General features: G+C 41.5%; 1 long non-coding RNA gene across 1 annotated transcript; it reads right to left on the reverse strand.

Moving 5' to 3' along the window:
• Positions 1-1,030: 1,030 nt before the first annotated feature.
• LOC125633488 (uncharacterized) lies at positions 1,031-17,405 on the reverse strand. Its single transcript, XR_007355628.2, has 4 exons — positions 13,187-17,405; positions 4,541-4,683; positions 3,416-3,500; positions 1,031-1,754 (listed from the first exon to the last, which is right to left on the reverse strand). It is a non-coding gene; the product is annotated as an uncharacterized LOC125633488 (long non-coding RNA).
• Positions 17,406-19,831: the final 2,426 nt, after the last annotated feature.

Genomic DNA, 19,831 nt, shown 5'->3' on the forward strand with positions numbered 1-19,831 from the left:
GAATCATAGAAGATTAGGTTTGGAAGAGACCTCAGGAGGTCATCTAGTCCAACCCCCTGCTCAAAGCAGGACCAACCCCAACTAAATCATCCCAGACAGGGCTTTGTCAAGCCGGGCCTTAAAAATCTCTAAGGATGGAGATTCCACCACCTCCCTAGGTAACGTATTCCAGTGCTTAACTACCCTCCTCATGAAATAGTGTTTCCTAATATCCAACCTAGACCTCCCCCACTGAAACTTTAGACCATTGCTCCTTGTTCTGTCATCTGCCACCACTGAGAACAGTCAAGCTCCATCCTCTGTTCACAGATTAGATTCTTAAATCTGATAAACTCTTTCAGAATTGTACCCTATAGAAATTAATACCACAACTAACTGACATTCATTCATACTGACTTCATTCAATGAAGTGATCTGTAGCTCACGAAAGCTTATGCTCAAATAAATTTGTTAGTTTCTAAAACAAGGGGGAGGGATAGCTCAGTGGTTTGAGCATTAGGCTGCTAAACCCAGGGTTGTAAATTCAATCTGTGAAGGGGCCATTTAGGATCTGGGGCAAAAATTGGGGATTGGTCCTCCTTTGACAGGGGGTTGGACGAGATGACCTCCTGAGGTCCCTTCCAACCCTGATATTCTAAGTATTCCTTTTCTTTTTGCAAATACAGACTAACACAGCTGCTACTCTGAAACCTGTCATTTATGTTTTAGCCATTTACAAACTTTATATTAGGAATCCTCACAACAACCCTTTGAAATAGTTTAGTGAGTAGGCGTTATAGTTGACATTGCACTCAATTTCTGTGTTTTTGCACTGTGAGAACTGGGCAGTCAGTGAGAGTCATTATAGCTCAGAGAAATGTGTATGCTCTTCTGAATTGCTTGCTTGACTGAAAAGTTAGAGCAAAAATGTTTGATAGTCTAAAGACAACAGTGCTCTCTCATGTTTCATAACAAACTACTTTGCATTGTGAGGTTGTAAACTTTTATTTTAAAAAAAAAACAGAAGTAGTAAAATATGCTTCAGGGATTTTTCAAACAATTTCATGCTTTCTTACTAATTAGAAGCTTGATTTAGTGACATTTAATTTCAGATAATTATTTCCACAATAGCAAAAAGTAGGCACCTGCAATGTTATATTTAAATAGAAGAATGCTGGTCAACTTAACTTCATGATGTCATGGAATCTAGTTAGCAGAAGTAGTCCTGGCATTTTTGATGTTCTATTCTTTTTCCAAATGTAACTTAGTGACAGATTTGTTTGTTTATTTTTTTTAAATAGCTCTTTGGAAACAAACAGACAACCCCCCACCTCTATTCTTGGAATTCTTCAGTGGTTCCAAAATTACCACCAGCGCCTCCCCTCCAATTTTTGGTGTAGGGTACTGTGTTCTCCTGTGTATGTTATTCCACTTGATCTCTGCAAGGTTCTACTCAAAGTTTCTCTGGTCTTCTTCCCTCCTGGATATGGGCAGCATTCCAGTGTTTGTCTCCAATGGAAGAAGCTCCAGGTTCTACCTGATTGGAGTCATGCTGCTAAGGACTTCCTTGTGTGTGGTGAGGAACTGGGGAGGAGTCATTACATGAGATGGAGGAAAAAGCCACACAGATTACTACAGAGTCAGAGTCAATCTGAACTGGAACCCAGAGTAGAGGGTGGGCCTGGTTCTGCTACCAGCCACTGAGGAAGTGGCACCATAGGGGCAGTGAATGGGAAGACTGCCTAAGATTGCTAGTAAGGAAGGACTTTGATAACCTGGAAAGGGGAAAAAACACATAGTGAGCTGGCTGAAGGGCTAAGTCATGAAGAGAGAACACAGTGAGTCTCACAGAGAGAGAGACAGAGAGAGAGAGAGAGGCTAATCCTTAGAAAGGCCAGGAGGGACACCACCTACCATAAATGGACTCCATGCCAAGACCCCAACCATGAATGGGGCACCATTTTACTATACAAGACAGACAAAGGGTGGGAGGGATAGAGGCAGAGAGAGGGGAAGTGACTCACACAAAATACACAGCGGGCCACTAGCCAACAGAGGAAGCCCTATTCACTGGAGCATGCTGTCTCTCCATATGTCCATGATGTGATATGTGCTGAAATGTGTAATGGCAAAAACAACAGCCCTACTAATTGCATTTTATTAGCATTTTCTTAGGGCATTGTGGTTCACTACTCTGTCAGCAACTCCTATCAGTCCTGACAAACTCACTGTACCTAACACACTGCTGTCATGGTATTTATCTATAAAGATCACCTTGTAAGACATTAAATGAAAGTTGTTAATACACTCTGGTCATTTATCATTGTGAATTGTAGGTATTAAGCCCATATAAGAAATTATGGATAGTTACATGTCTTTAAAATCTGCAACCAAAGGGGGAAACAGGTTTTTCTTCCAGACAGGAGGAAAGATAGATATCTCCCCAACTCTAATGTAAATTAAACATTGTGAAATCAACACAAAGGAGGTCCCATTTGCATGTAATTCAACAGAAAAAGCCAGGTTGATTTAGGAATGTAAAATTAGCATGAACGAGCAAGATGACCTGGGATCAAAACAATGCATTTTGGAGAAATATAAGGTGAAGCAAAAAGACATTTGGGGACCCTTTTCACTGAGGAACACTCCTGGCAGAGAAGACTGACTCATGGAAAATCTGGAGGCTGATATAACTGAAAATCAGCAAGCTCTGCAGAGGGTGAGAAAACTGTTTTAGCCAAAGGATTGTAGCATGTTATGTTTTAGTCACTAGAAATTGTGTTATACTTTTATTTAACTATTTTCTGTATCTATTATCTTTGCTTAGTATCTCTTAAATCTCTGGACTTTATTAATAAACCTATTCTTGTTTAATATAGCAGCACTGAGATGAATTTATAATAAAAGCAAAGCGTGCTTCCCCTGCTAAGCCAACAGGTTGGTGTGTATCCTGTCTCAGTGGAGACTTGGTCATTTCTGTGAGTGCCCAGTGACAGGGACTGGATAGCACAAGGGAACACTTTTCAAGGGGGTTTGGGAACTGAAGTGCACCAGATGTTACAGACAAGGCAAAGTAAGGGCTGTCAGGGTCATAAGGCATTTGTTGGGCTAGCCAACAGACTGGAGTGTCAGGGAGCTGACACACAGATTAGCAGTATCAAATCTCTTTCTTGTTGAGGCAGAGAGGTAACAAGGTTACTCACAGTTATGGACACCCTGATAAAATGTCACAGGTATGTGGACACTTCAAGCTGGAGTTGTAAACTATAGCTGGAAGAGACATACCCACTCTACCTCTGATCAAGCTAATGCATATCCTCCTATGGAACTGTGGTACAGTAAAACATGGGCTGTCCTTTTAAATGGAAAAGCTTTCCTAAGAGGTCCATACACAAGAGAAGCACTAAAGAACATAAGTATTTAGAAATTTGCTCACCGTTTGTAGCATATTCAGAGGAGGAAGGCTCCCCAGCCAGCAAGTCAGAATCTTTAGCCAGGTTCTTTGAATATTCAATCTGGTCCTGAATAAATAATGTGCAATGTAGGGTGTTAATATTTTATTGTAACTTTGCCTTAATAAAAAGTTAATTTAAGAAAGCAGCGTAGCTGTGTGAGTGGCTGGATGGCCTAGCCACCCCAAGTACATGTTAGGTACAGAGTTAAGGTGGCTAGCTCTTCCCCCCACTGCAGCTACATTCTATTTTTAGCATGCTAGATCAGTTGGAGCTAGTGTGGGTGTGTCTCCTTGAGCTGGAATGTAAACCTCCATCTCAAAGTGCAGACCTACCCTTAGGTGGAACAAGCAGTGGCGCATCTGACTGATTTCTCATGTTTGCTAGTTGTCTGCTAATTTGGTTGATCACTTAAGGCTTGGCCAGAAAAAGAAAGTTTCAGGAATTAACTTTTTTGGCCAAAGTGGCAGGGATTTGCACTTAGATGCAAGAGGCTGGTTTCAATTCTCACTGACAACTGATGGCTTCTACATGTATGTTGCTGTGGGTTTGTTACAGCTGCACATTTTATATTGTCAAATAGTTCTACAAATTCTGTATATCAGATCTGCAGCATCCTGGTGTTTCAATGTTATTTTACTGTTACTGTGTTTTTTTATTCCCTGGTTTGCAGGGAAAATGAGAGCCTGTGGCAGATTACTTGTTCATAGTGTGTGCTTCTTCATTAAACCAGATAATTGCAACTGGAAGTTGAAGCTAGACAAATTCAGACTGGAAATAAAGCATACATTTTTAACAGTGAGAGTAATTAATCACTGGCACAATCTACAAAGGGTCATGGTGGATTCTCTATCACTGACAATTTTTAAATCAAGACTAGGTGTTTTTCTAAAAGATCTGCTCCAAGAATTATTTTGGGGAATTTCTATGGTTTGTGTTGTACAGGTCAGCCTAGATGATCTCAACAGTGCCTTCCAGCCTTGGAATCTCTGGAAAAAAGAAAAAGAGGCAATGTTGTCTAGTGGACAGTGCAATGGACTGAGCAGCAGGAGACATTGGTTCTAGTTCTGGCTGTGTCATTAATTTGTATGATCTTGCAGAAAAATCACCTGTTTCCTCTTTGTCTCTCTTGTCAATGTGGGCAGACACTGTCTTACTCTGCATTTGTAAAGCACCTGGCACCATAACGCACATAATAATGTCAGACTAAATAACTCCGGTCTTCTTTCCGTACAGAATCCTGGATGGTGTACTATGGAAAAAAATCTTCATTTAGAACCAAAAAAAACAACCCACAAGGAAATACAAGACTACAGCCTATCACAGCATGCTCTGTTTCCTATAACTATGGATGAAACACAAGCTTTTTTAATCATTAAAATCCTCTTAGCTAAAAAGTGAATTTCCAGCTTGGGCACTAAATTTGTGACAAGTCGAAGGGCCACCCATATGAAAAAAAAAAAAGCTATTCATAGGTCAGATTTTGTCACCCTTATGTACGTTGGATATTACCTTTCTCAGTGTTTAGTCCTACTGAAGTCAATGGGACTATTTGCAGAGTGAAGCACTACTGATTGTTAGTAAGGGTGCAGTGTCTGGCCCCCTTTTAATATGTATGTTATACTGGAATAGTTTCTGTTTAAAACATTCCTAATGAATGGATGTAAATTAAGACTGCTCAGGCTTATTATTGGTCTACTGTATGTGATTATTATAATATATGTATGTCATTTCCAGGGATCCTAGTTTTTCGTGATAAAAAAACCCCAAATTCTCCACAAAAATCTGTGTTTTTCTGAAATTAAAATGAAATGCAGAATTTTTGTTTCCCTAGCTACAATATATATAGGTATCAGTTGAACACAATGTTTTATTGATATTGTTACAATTTTTAAGCAAGATCGAAGCCTACCACTGCCATCAATCATTATAATAAATAGGACTGTTAAGCGACTAAAAAAAATTCATCGCAATTAATCGCACTCTTAAACAATAATAGAATACCAATTATTTAAATATTTTTGGATGTTTTCTAGATTTTCAAATATATTGATTTCAGTTACAACATAGAATACAAAGTGTATAGTGGTCACTTTATATTTATTTTTTATTACAAGTATTTGCACTGTAAAAAAACAAAATAGTATTTTCCAATTCACCTAATACAAGTATTGTAGTGCAATCTCTTTGCCATGAAAGTTGAAATTACAAATGTATAATTATGTAAAAAAAACTGCATTCAAAAACAAAACAATATAAAATTTTAGAGCTGCAAGCCCACTCAGTCCTACTTCTTGTTCAGCCAATCGCTCAAACAAGTTTGTTTACATTTGCAGAAGATACTGCTGCCTGCTCCTTGTTTACAATATCACCTGAAAGTGAGAACAGGTGTTCTCATTGTTAGGGGGCTTATTCCTTCACCCACTTACTTCCCTGGTCCTTCTCGCATGAACAGAGAGCAACAATACCCGAAGTCCAAAGGTGCAAACAATTTGATGTCCCTGTTCCCATTCCTGCCCTTAGCCAAACATGATTCCAGTTTCCTCAGCCCCATTCCCTGTTCCCATTTCCCCTTTTAGCAAAACATGATTCCAATTTCCTTACCCACATTCCCTGTTCCCATTTCCCTCACCCGCATGCCCACCCCCACCCCTCTACTTCCTGATTGACGGCAGACTATATAGTAAAACTTGAGTTCTGCTTTGCTGTACCTTAACCAATCATGTTCCTGAAATTTAACTAACCAATCCTAACATACTGTATCATGATTATGTACCCAATTATATCCCACCACCTTAATTAGTTTACACCCAGGAAAATTAATTATACAGCAGACAGAAACAATCACAGAACTGGACAGAGATTATACAGACAAACAATAGCAAAGTGGGAACTATAATGACAAAACAATACAGAAGTGAGGATTTCACATCCCAGCTATTGATAAGTGAGTTCTTGCCAGACAGGATGCTATCAAACTAAGTTTTCTTTTACATTTTCTAGGCACTTCCCTTTCTCTGGAGATAATAGGCACTATAAGGACAGGATTGTATTCCTAACAGCCGAATAGCACCTTATTTCAGTGTGACTAGTTTGGAATGTGAGGATATGACCGTTCACTTCCCAGCTTATGGCTGCCTCTGCTGCTTAGCCAAAGGCCTGAGCCTAAGCACAGGGCCACAAACTGTCACAGTAAGAGAAGGCCCTTACACCGGCAGACAGTGATTTTGATTCTTTCTTTTGTACCTCTATAACTAGCCAAGTGATAAGAATACACCTAAATTCTTAGAGTATAGGCCTTTACAGACAGGCCTGAATATCATAGAATCATAGAATATCAGGGTTGGAAGGGACCCCAGAAGGTCATCTAGTCCAACCCCCTGCTCGAAGCAGGACCAATTCCCAGTTAAATCATCCCAGCCAGGGCTTTGTCAAGCCTGACCTTAAAAACCTCTAAGGAAGGAGATTCTACCACCTCCCTAGGTAACACATTCCAGTGTTTCACCACCCTCTTAGTGAAAAAGTTTTTCCTAATATCCAATCTAAACCTCCCCCACTGCAACTTGAGACCATTACTCCTCGTTCTGTCATCTGCTACCATTGAGAACAGTCTAGAGCCATCCTCTTTGGAACCCCCTTTCAGGTAGTTGAAAGCAGCTATCAAATCCCCCCTCATTCTTCTCTTCTGCAGGCTAAACAATCCCAGCTCCCTCAGCCTCTCCTCATAAGTCATGTGTTCCAGATCCCTAATCATTTTTGTTGCCCTTCGCTGGACTCTCTCCAATTTATCCACATCCTTCTTGTAGTGTGGGGCCCAAAACTGGACACAGTACTCCAGATGAGGCCTCACCACTGTCGAATAGAGGGGAATGATCACGTCCCTCGATCTGCTCGCTATGCCCCTACTTATACATCCCAAAATGCCATTGGCCTTCTTGGCAACAAGGGCACACTGCTGACTCATATCCAGCTTCTCGTCCACTGTCACCCCTAGGTCCTTTTCCGCAGAACTGCTGCCTAGCCATTCGGTCCCTAGTCTGTAGCTGTGCATTGGGTTCTTCCGTCCTAAGTGCAGGACCCTGCACTTATCCTTATTGAACCTCATCAGATTTCTTTTGGCCCAATCCTCCAATTTGTCTAGGTCCTTCTGTATCCTATCCCTCCCCTCCAGCGTATCTACCACTCCTCCCAGTTTAGTATCATCCGCAAATTTGCTGAGAGTGCAATCCACACCATCCTCCAGATCATTTATGAAGATATTGAACAAAACCGGCCCCAGGACCGACCCTTGGGGCACTCCACTTGATACCGGCTGCCAACTAGACATGGAGCCATTGATAACTACCCGTTGAGCCCTACAATCTAGCCAGCTTTCTACCCACCTTATAGTGCATTCATCCAGCCCATACTTCCTTAACTTGCTGACAAGAATACTGTGGGAGACGGTGTCAAAAGCTTTGCTAAAGTCAAGAAACAATACATCCACTGCTTTCCCTTCATCCACAGAACCAGTAATCTCATCATAAAAGGCGATTAGATTAGTCAGGCATGACCTTTATGATATCTATATCCTAACCCTCATGGCACTGTTGTAGCCGGCGTCCCAAGATATTTATGTGCCACATGCACTAAAGATTCATATGTCCCTTCATGCTTCAACCACCATTCCAGAGGACATGTGTCCATGCTGATAACAGGCTCTGCTCGATAACAATCCAAAGCAGTGCAGACTGATGCATGTTTATTTTCATTATCTGAGTCAGGTGCCACCAGCAGAAGGTTGATTTTCCTTTTTTGATGGTTCAGGTTCTGTAGTTTCCGCAACAAAGTGTTGCTCTTTTTAGACTTCTAAAAGCATGCTCCACACCTTGTCCCTCTCAGATTTTGGAAGGCACTTCAGATTCTTAAACCTCGGGTCGAGTAATGTAGCTATCTTTAGAAATCTCACATTGGTACCTTCTTTGCATTTTGCCAAATCTGCAGTGAAAGTGTTCTTAAAATGAACAACATGTGCTGGGTCATCATCCAAGACTGCTATAACACGAAATATATGGCAGAATATGGGTAAAACAGAGCAGGGGACATAGAATTCTCCCCCAGGGAGTTCAGTCACAAATTTAATTAACACATTATTTTCTTTAACAAGTGTCATCAGCATGGACGCATGTCCTCTGGAATGGTGGCCAAAGCATGAAGGGGCATACAAAAGTTTAGCATATCTGGCACATAAACACCTTGTAATACCAGCTACAAAAGTGCCATGCAAATGCCTGTTCTTACTTTCAGGTGACGTAAATAAAAAGAGGACAGCATTATCTCCTGTAAATGTAAAGAAACTTGTTTGTCTTAGTGATTGGCTGAACAAGAAGTAGGAGTGAGTGGACTTGTAGGCTCTGAAGTTTTACATTGTTTTGTTTTTGAGTGAAGTTATGTAACAAAAAAAATCTACATTTGTAAGTTGCACTTTTATGACAAAGAGATTGCACTACAAGAGGTGATTTGAAAAATACTGTTTCTTTTATCATTTTTACAGTGCAAATATTTGTAATGAAAATAATATGCACTTTGATTTCAATTATAACACAGAATACAGTATATATGAAAATGTAGAAAAACATCCAAAATGTTTAATACATTTCAATTGGTATTCTATTGTTTAACAGTGCGAGTTGATCATGTGAGTTAACTGTGATTAACTGACAGCCCTAATAATAAGATAGAATTCTAATTTGTATTTCTTACATATACCAAATTCTTCTGCCTGTATTCTATATTTTCAGAAAACTGATTTTTTTAAATGCACAAAAAATAAAGTGAAAATTGCTTCTTTATTAACATTATTCACTTTGAGTTAGTACTGGTTATAGAGTTGCAGCATTCCAGCCACACTTTCATCTTTCAGACATTGGCATTGAGCACAGAAAAGCACCCCAAGTTTGCTGAAACTTCTTTCCATGTCAGCTAAATTTACAGTCAGTTGGAGAACTACTGCATGGTTTGCAACGTTGGGAACATGATCTTCAACAGCCATCCAGAAGTAAATGGGATCCTCATTGCTTCCAAACACATCTTTGCCAATCCTTAAATACACTGGCAAGTCCATGTTGCATTAATCAGACAGCTTTAATTGCTGTTTTACAGTTTCATAATCTGTATAAGCAGCACCAATTTGTTCAGGAGAAAATCAATTGTTGGTTGTTTATTTTTTAGGTTGTACTGTCTCAGTTTATCAGCAGTGCTTTGAGCAGCTGCAGATCCATTTGCATTATCAGTTGATGATGCAAGATGTTTCAGCCATGATTTTAAATCCAGGATAATGTGGTGCACTTTGTGTATTTGATGTTTTGGGGACTGTAAAATGTCCAGTACTATCACCAGGGATCTGCAGTTCTCTGCAATGTATTTCAGGTTAGCGTGCATGTCTTCTACCACTAACAGACTGGCTAGTTCCCAAAGAACATATATATTCCTTTGTTCCATTTGTTCATGCTCCACGAACCCATGTACAGCTAGTAGTACTGTACATGGTACTTTACACTATTGAACCATGTATTCCACCTGGTCACAACTGGTTTAGGTGGAAATGTTGGTGAATCAATGCTCTGTTCATTCAAGTATCTGAAAAACCATTCACAACAAGGTGAAGCTTTCACGAAAAGTGATTTCATCAAAGCATTCACTTGCTTAAAGGTATCTCTCCAAGTATTTCCTGCCAGAGAGACAATATGTGCATAGCAATGAATACATACTGTGATATACCGAGGCCAGTTGGGTACAGCAGAGTAATCGAAGGGAGATATACTAGCAGGGCAACAAAAATGATTAGGGGTCTAGAACACATGAGTTATGAGGAGAGGCTGAGGGAGCTGGGATTGTTTAGTCTGCAGAAGAGAAGAATGAGGGGGGATTTGATAGCTCCTTTCAACTACCTGAAAGGGGGTTCCAAAGAGGATGGCTCTAGACTGTTCTCAATGGTAGCAGATGACAGAACGAGGAGTAATGGTCTCAAGTTGCAGTGGGGGAGGTTTAGATTGGATATTAGGAAAAACTTCTTCACTATGAGGGTGGTGAAACACTGGAATGCGTTACCTAGGGAGGTAGTAGAATCTCCTTCCTTAGAGGTTTTTAAGGTCAGGCTTGACAAAGCCCTGGCTGGGATGATTTAACTGGGAATTGGTCCTGCTTCGAGCAGGGGGTTGGACTAGATGACCTTCTGGGGTCCCTTCCAACCCTGATATTCTATGATTCTATGGCCACTGGATGAACAGGTTTCTGTTCCCTGACTGGCCAGAGCAGGGGCTGCTCCAGGCTAGGGTGGGCACATGACTCCAGTTAGCCTGCAAAGAGTCAGTTGAAGCCGTTAGGCTAATGAGAACACCTGACTCCAATTAACCTGCAAAGAGTCAGGCTGTTAAGCTCATGTGAACACCTGACTCTAATTAAGGCCCCTCTGATACTATAAAAGGGCTCACTCCAGTCAGGCTGAGGAAAGCCAGGGAGCCAAAGAAGAGGAAGTGTGGCTGAAGGGCTGGTTAATGAAGACACCCTCAAGCCACTGGAAAGGGAGCCTGAAGGTAAGGGTGAAGAAGGTGTAGAGAGAGAGAAGTGGGAGAGCTGTGGGGAAGTGGCCCAGGAAAACATAGCAATTCTGGCAGTGAAAGGTCAGCTGCTAACAGCTGCTGCCATTAGGGTCCCTGGGCCAGAACCTGGAGTAGAGGGTGGGACCGGGTTCCCCACAACTCGCCACTACAGAAACACCTCCTGGGAGGGGAAGACAGGCCCCTGTCAGGACAGGAGGCTAAACTGTTCTGAAATAAGCCTATAGGGACAACAGAAACTGTGGGAGTTCTCTCACCAACCTCCTTGCTGGCTTATGAAGAAACTGGTTCAGTAGGCTGTGACCCTTGTCTCTAGAGGGAGAAAGGCTATGTAAAAGGTCACAGTGAGCCTCTGAGGCTAGAGTAATCTGCCAGGAAGTATGGGACCCACTGAGACAAGGTTGGAGCTCTGCCACAGTACACAGTTTGACCACAGGTTGCAAAGCACATCATTCCAAGCTTTTGTCAGGTAGCTTGCAGTGTCAATTACAAATGCTAATATTGATCAAGTGAGATGCCACCACACAAGAAATCAAGGCTTGTGAAATGGTGGCATGATTAACTTTTCTGAAGTACACTGTCTTTACAAGCTGTGGTATGGTAATGTTAGCATGTTTAGGAGGATCTATCTTGAGCACCTGAAATAAAAATATTGAAAACTCTTCTATTGTAGAAGTTGGTGGTTTCATCAGTGATCATGGCAATGGAGTTTCCTTTCATTAAGAAGGTACCACTTTTCTTCTTCAATTGATCTGACTTGGGAACAGCACCGACCCTTAACAAGTTTGGTCAAAAAATCTCTGACAACAGGTAAATCCATTTTATGCAGAGGAATATCTGCTTTTACACACACTCAAACAACATCTGGCGTGACAGTTTCACGCTGTTCTTTGGCAATTCTAAAACACTGAAATGATCCAGTCATAGTGCATTGTTTCTTTACCATTGTCAATGGCCCTGCTGTTTCAGCCTCATGTTTTCATTTATTTTCGTTTGGTTTATGATTAGCAATTTCCATGTGTTCTACAATTGTCTGCCTTCAAACATAATCTACAGCTTTGCTGCATACAGGACAGAACAGCACATTACCATCAACGTGAAATTCATCCTTGCCAAACTCAATGACAGTCTTTAGGGGTGATTTTTAAAATCTTCTGCATCTTTTCATAACTTTAATTACTCACGTCTGGAGGCTGAAGTAAAATTTGAGATGCATTAAAACACTAATCCCTGAACGACATTCAGTAGCGTCTATGCGTTGCAAACTGTTTTTTGGAGTATGTTTAGCTATGTAAACTTAAAGCGCATTCAAAAATTGACCACAAGAGGGGGAGATTGTGCACATTGAATAAGTGACTGTGATGGGCTGTATTCCCCACACTCGCCCTGAGAGGGTAAATTAGGCCAGGCAGGTGTAATTAACCAGTTAAGCAGCAAGTAGGGGAGAGATGGAGGCTACTAATTAGAAGCAGGCCTAGCTGGGCAGGAAGAGGAGGAGCCTGTATAAAGCCCAAGAGCTGAGCACAGCAGGAGGTTACCCCCTGAGAGGAGGGAGCTGGAAGGCTGGTGCATCCCGAGTGGGTGGGAGCCAGTTATATAAGAAGAAGCCCAGGGAAACAGCGGCAAAGGCAGCATGGGCATTGGCTGGTTGTTATAGGGTCCCTAGATTGGAAACCAGAGGGCAGGCCTGGGTTCCCACACCAGCCACTGGATAGTGGCACAGGGCATTGGAGAATTCAGACAGCTGATCCACAAGGACTGATTTCTCTGGAAGGGGAGGAAGTTAGTGACCTGGCTGGAGGGCCAAGCCAAAGACGACAAGCTGTATCTCCAAGAGAGGCTTCAGACTGAGAAGAACATGGGCAGAGAGACCTCTGAGGAGGGCGCAGCACCTGTCAGGGGTAATCCTCAGGACAGCCAGGAGGAGGCGCTACAAGCGGTGAGGGAACCTGGTCAGTGACACTGGTACTTTCAGTAAAATTAAGTTGTTAGTTTTTATTTCTTTTCACAAAATGTAAAAATGCAAATTCTACTTTTTTTTTCCCCCAGCAAATGGATATCTAGTATCCCTGGTGATTACTATATTTGATCAGTTGTATGCGATTACTGAGGCCTCAGTCCTAGAACCACTCTTCTCATGTGAGTCAAGTAACTTACCACCACACAAGTTTGCAGGATCAAGGCTTTACTGTATAACTCGAGGAAAAGGCTGCGTTCCCCTCAGCAGCCAGATATCACGACCAGGGCATGGCGGTCAGAAGAGTCGTGATCAGAGACCAGGAACAGCACTGAAGGTAAAAAAGTCAGCATCAGGAACCAGGAGTCAGATCCATCACTACAGCTGACAATGGGGTCCACCATGTTGCATAGACACCTCCTGGAACTCCACCTAGGCTTAAGTAGAGTGCCTGGACTAATCAAGGATCATGAAGGAAGCTGTCAGGGAAACCTTCTGAGGTGGTGGTTCTTGTGGTGGTGCTCTCCATAGAGTCTGATAATGGATGCAGCCCTATCACAGCTGCTGGGTAGTAGGGTATAGATATTGGCCATCCTGGGACCTGTATTGTAGTCCCTGCAGAAACTCATACCAGAGTAACAATGGTTTAAGGTACAAATAAGAAAATACACTTATCTATAAATAATTCAACATTTTCACCCTTCCTGTTAGAAGCATTTAATAGGAAAATAGCAGATAGTTTTGTTTCCTTTTTCAGGTTAAAAATACAGCTTGTTCTGCCGCATCACTGAGATCCTTGCCTATTTTCCCCTCCATTTGTTTTCAAAAGACATTAGTGCTTTTCAAATGCTATCCCTGGCCTGCTTCTATAGTTATCTTGCTCCCAGGACATATAAGACTGAGCTAGAAGGTGGCTGCATTTGTAGAAAGAGCAGCAAGAAAGGGGCACACACAAAGAACTACATGTATTTTATGTTTTACAGTTTTTCCTCTGTGCCATAGCAGTCTGTTTGCTGGGAACACAGCAAAATCTTAGCATGTGATTTTATTAAAGAATTACTTTTAAAGGTCACTCTCCCCGTCTGTTCAGTCATTGGACTCTCTGCTGAGACTGTCATTAAGTATGCCAAATGAGTGCCAGTTTTGCTGATGGGGAAATCTGTCCACTAGAAACTGAACAGAGATTACGAAGGCATTTCCCAAAGGCCAGTGAACAAACCAACATTAGATAACAAAGCAAAACATTTTTAAAAAAAATGTTATCTGACTGTCTTGGTGCAAACAAGCCAGCAGTTTGCAGAAAGGCACTTGTTATTCTCTACATCTCTAAGGCTACTTCACCCAATTATCTCAGGTGCTTCTTTCATCCAGTTACCAGTAAGTCAATTAACAATACTAATCAAATCAATTCTGAAAAACCTCATGACAATAAAATTAGTGAAAAATGCATCTACATTCAGCATTCAAAGAAAATCAACTATTTGTAAGGTTCGCTCCCACCATATAGAAACAAAGAAATATGCTCAAACTCCAAACCAAAAAATAACCAACCAGAAAAAAACCCACAACTCATCCCCCTGTTACTGGAAACTCAAAGGATCAGGGATCATAAAATCCATCCTATTAAGCAGGGGCATGTGTCCCACCAAAGATTTGTCTAACCCTGCAACCAAATCATTTATCATTCTTACTCTTTGAAGTTCCATTGCACGTGCAGCCCTTAATAAAACTACAAAATGAAGGGAAAATTCTGCATTCTGCTCCTGCCATGTAGCTCTTTTGCCTTCACTATGAGCAGACTACACCCCTAGGTAGATATGTACAACCTTACCTGTAGCAACAGTATACATGTATATACAGAAGCATACTATTTAATAGGTACACTATTACAATTGGTATGGTTAATGCTATCTGTAACTATTGGAGTAAAAATTGTATTGAGGGCAGAGTGGCTCAGGGAGAGATTGTACCTTAGAGAGAAACAAGCCTTCCTTAGGGAAGTGGTAACATATGCATGGGTTTTCCAGACAATGTCATGCCTTCACATTTTTTTATACTCACAAGTATATATTTTTATACTGATTCTGTAGTTTTCGTTTTACTTTCAGATTCCATTTAGAATAGATATGGGGGAAAGCCATAAAAGAAAGAAAACAATCCTTTGAAATGAACAGAAAATACCAATTTTGATCAAAGCTTTTAGTATCAGCTCTTTCTCCTACTTCTCAGTTCTCATTTTGCTCTCCTGCTGATAAGGTCATTGGAAGTATGAATTGAAGCAGGAGAGTTAAAAACACAGGCTAAATAAACTGGGTTCTGTCACTACCAGCACATAGAAGTTTTAGTGATGTGGCTTATCTTATGACTGAACTCTCAAAAGCCTAAAATTCCACTGCAGCTAAATTAGTGTTTAACTGCTCATAAATCAATGGAGGGTTTTGAACACAAGGATTACAGAGATAGGGAGCTTCCAGCATAACAGAAGAAAATACACTCTCATGCCTCTGCATTGTGAGGGAATGCTTTAGGGAAACATCTTGGGCAGAAGTTACACAGAACGAATGAAAATGAGTACTGGGAGAACCCAGGAGAACCCATTGGGCAAGAAAGCTCACCACAGTGTGAAAGGAAACAAACAGATTCATGAGCTTAATTAAAGAGCCAAGAATTTGAAGAAGAAGGAGAGTAGTGGATCTGGAAGTCCAATTCCCATTTATTTTCATGGGAAACAACCATACAAATCCCTTGGGCACTGTTGAAAATTTCAGCCTAATAATATAATTATTTACTTTTAAACTTAAAGATTATATGAAGGGACAGACTTTGCTTGCCCCTTCTGTAGATGTGCAAAGGGAGGTTACAAGGGGAGTCCCTTCTCCCCAGTTTATGCAGCCTGCCCTTGGCCGTGTAGCAAAGAATTGAACTAAGCTGTCCCAGGTTCTAAGCTTGTGCCCTAACCACTAGAACATACTTCCCCTCTGAGCAAAGCATGACTTCTTACATGCTCCATGAGGCTGTGAGTTACACCCATTACAATCTGTGCCAATCTACACTGGACACCACTCAGTGTTAGCACAGTTTATAAAGCCCTTCACACAGAAGTTTAGATTAAGTATCTGAGCAATCATCTCTTTGTTTTATAAACTAATAAAATAGTAGAACTAAATAATATAAGAAATCTTGAGACATGCATTCTTATGAGACCCACACTGTAGTTTCTTTTTACCTGTGATTTACTGAAATTGAGGGATATGGGCATGTTATTGCTGGGGGAACACTCTTTCTTTCAGTGCTCCACCCTGTCTAGCAGGGCTTGTTTCTATTTAAAAAAATAAATAAATAAAATGAACCTGACTCCCCATTGCATCACTCCATTTTTATGCTGGGTTAATACCATTAATTTTAAACCACTTTTTAAAATATATGGTCAATATTGCTTGTTCTGTCATTAGATGTCTAAAGCTAAAGTCCTCATCCTGCCACCTACAACCATTTGGATTGTATGTCAAACATGTGTCATCCAAATTAACACTCTGAACATTAAATCTCACCCACTTTGGATAAAAATGCTACTTTTGTGACTCAGTATCATTTTACTAATAGGGTTAACCCAATTTAAAACAGGAGTAACCCAGTGGTGAATCACACCCAATAGCTGCTGAAGAACACTAAAAGGTTTTGCTGATCTGTTAAAGGCCCTGGCCTATGGGATGCAGCAGTTAAATAATGCAAATAAAAGACTTCACCATTCTATTGTGGGGATGACAAGACCAAAAAAACAGGTAGTCCCATTCATTCAAATCACTTAGTTGATTATGCAAGTGCTTAAAGCTAAACATGCGTGTGAGTGCTCTGCTGGATCAGGGCCTTAGCTTGTGGAGTAGATACATAGACTAGTTCCAAAAATTATCTGTACCACATATAGTCCTATTTCTCCACAGGCTATCTGTGATGTTGGCAGACCAGGTGCCAGCTCATGCCAAGGCCCCTTGCTTCACTGAACACTGATAAATGCATAGCTGGAAACCAGTCTGACTCAACTGTGTGTCAGCAGTGTTAAAATAGTTGTTAAGTTTATAAAAAAAGTGTTTAGACTTGATTAAATGCTTGTAGAATGCTGCATATGTTGATCTCACTTATAACTACACCATGGGTTACAGATGTTATATTGAGTATTTGCATTGCAAACCTCTGTAACCGTGTAACTCAAACAGAAAAGAAACATTAATTAATGTTAAGTGCTCATTCTGCACAAAAGAAGGCCCACTGAAACCAAATGAGGCATTGTGAAACATCAAAGGACAGAGACTTTGTCGATTGCCCACACACACATATACACACACACACCTCCATGAAGAGGAGACAGGTGCCAACACCTGCCCCATCAATTTGAACTCTGGGGGAAAGGAATAATTTTGGGGCAATATTTTTAAGCATAAGCAAGGGATCCCCAAGCTGCTTAGTGTGGGTTAGCCCTAAAGGACATATAGGGCTGCATATATAGTGGCTACTATCACTTTTTGGATAGTAAGACTAACTCTTGTGTGCATATGTTTACCTGCTTTAGCCTTGTAAACAATGTGTTTCTTTTTCATAGTTAATAAATCTTTAGTTAGTATTATAGGATTAGCTACAAGCTTTGTCTTTGGTTTGAGCTCTGAGGAACAAGTGACCTGGGATAAGTGACTGGTCCTTTGGAACTGGGAGTAAACTGAACATTGTGATTTTGTGTGTGAGGGACCATCTATCACAAAGGCAAACTTGCCTAGTTGGCAAGATAAACCAGCATACCCAAGGGGACTGTCTATGTCTGCATGGTAAGGCTGTTATAGTGCTTGAGGAGTTCACACTTGATATTTGGTTGATGAAATCTAAGTATGGAACCCAGAACCATTTGGGGGTTTGTGGCCTGTTTCTTAACAGTCTGCCCTGAGGTTGGCACTCACAGTCATGAGCCACTCCAGACAGCTTGACAGACATGAGTAGACTACTTAAAAAATAATCTGTACCACACCCTCCTGTTTCTTCCTGCCTTGTGTAGCCATTTAGGTACAAAGTGGGAGTAAAATGTTACTCAATCAGAATGGCAACATCTTACGCTCACTTGGCAGAAGTGTAAATGACTACACAAGGTGCAAGCCAGTGGAGAATCAGGCTCTTCTTCTGTCTGTGTGCCACTGCTGATAACTCTCCAGGACTTCAGACCAGCTGTTTTCTTTGCTTAGGGACAGTTGACAAAATGTTATACTAGGGTCTCTAGTGCATCATTTTGATATATTTTTTCTTATGCTTCTATGGTCTTATCTCATTTACACCTCTTCCTTTATCATACGGTGCTGGTGCTCAATGCTGATGTAACTATCAGGCCAACCAATCATGTCCACAATATTAGATTGGATGCAGTGGTGCAAGTAGAATTCATTACTTACCGATACGCTGCACCAGCTAAAGGGAGGGAGGGCATGTGACCTGCCCACGTGACCCCCCACGAGACTCCTCCTCACCCCGACCCCAGCCCGGGGCCCAGCACTCTCCTTCTCCTTTCCCCATCCCATATTAGAATCATAGAATATAAGGGTTGGAAGGGACCCCAGAAGGTCATCTAGTCCAACCCCCTGCTCGAAGCAGGACCAATTCCCAGTTAAATCATCATATTACCTGGGTGGGCGCTCTGTCCTCCTCCCACTGTGCCGGAGACTTCTGAACTGCAGGGCTCTCTGGAACTGCAGTGGCAAAATGAGCAGAACATGGGGCTGCAGACCCTGGACAGGACTCAGGAGACACAGCTGCAAGAAAGGGCTGGGGGCAGTACAGCCACACCAGAGGAGCTGTCGGTGTGGGGCCACACCTCCTGTGTCTCTCCAGTGTGGAGTATGGGCTATAAATATCTTACTGGTACAGTGTACCAGACCGGAACAACCTACTTGCACCACTGATTGGATGAAAAAACATCTGAGACATGATCCAAATGTTTTCATGGTACCTTAGAGAGTACATTATTGATGAGAGAACAAGAGACATTTGAAAGTATAGAAAAAGCTTGAGAATCCCTGGCTTAGAAATATTGCCCTCTCCAAATTCCAAGCAGCATAGTGATAAAGACTATCTCCTGGAGATTATAAATCTATGTAGGTATATTTAAATTCTATTTATATATATTTATACACATGGATATGCCTAACAATAACCATTTTCCAACTAAAAGCGCACAGTTAGCCCTATGTAAGTAACACCATATTTATTGCTTGTTACATGTATAGAATCATAGAATCATAGAATATAAGGGTTGGAAGGGACCCCAGAAGGTCATCTAGTCCAACCCCCTGCTCGAAGCAGGACCAATTCCCAGTTAAATCATCCCAGCCAGGGCTTTGTCAAGCCTGACCTTAAAAACCTCTAAGGAAGGAGATTCTACCACCTCCCTAGGTAACGCATTCCAGTGTTTCACCACCCTCTTAGTGAAAAAGTTTTTCCTAATATCCAATCTAAACCTCCCCCACTGCAACTTGAGACCATTACTCCTCGTTCTGTCATCTGCTACCATTGAGAACAGTCTAGAGCCATCCTCTTTGGAACCCCCTTTCAGGTAGTTGAAAGCAGCTATCAAATCCCCCCTCATTCTTCTCTTCTGCAGGCTAAACAATCCCAGCTCCCTCAGCCTCTCCTCATAAGTCATGTGTTCCAGACCCCTAATCATTTTTGTTGCCCTTCGCTGGACTCTCTCCAATTTATCCACATCCTTCTTGAAGTGTGGGGCCCAAAACTGGACACAGTACTCCAGATGAGGCCTCACCAATGTCGAATAGAGGGGAATGATCACGTCCCTCGATCTGCTCGCTATGCCC

This window comes from Caretta caretta, chromosome 3 (assembly GCF_965140235.1).
Source record: "Caretta caretta isolate rCarCar2 chromosome 3, rCarCar1.hap1, whole genome shotgun sequence".
NCBI lineage: Eukaryota > Metazoa > Chordata > Testudines > Cheloniidae > Caretta > Caretta caretta.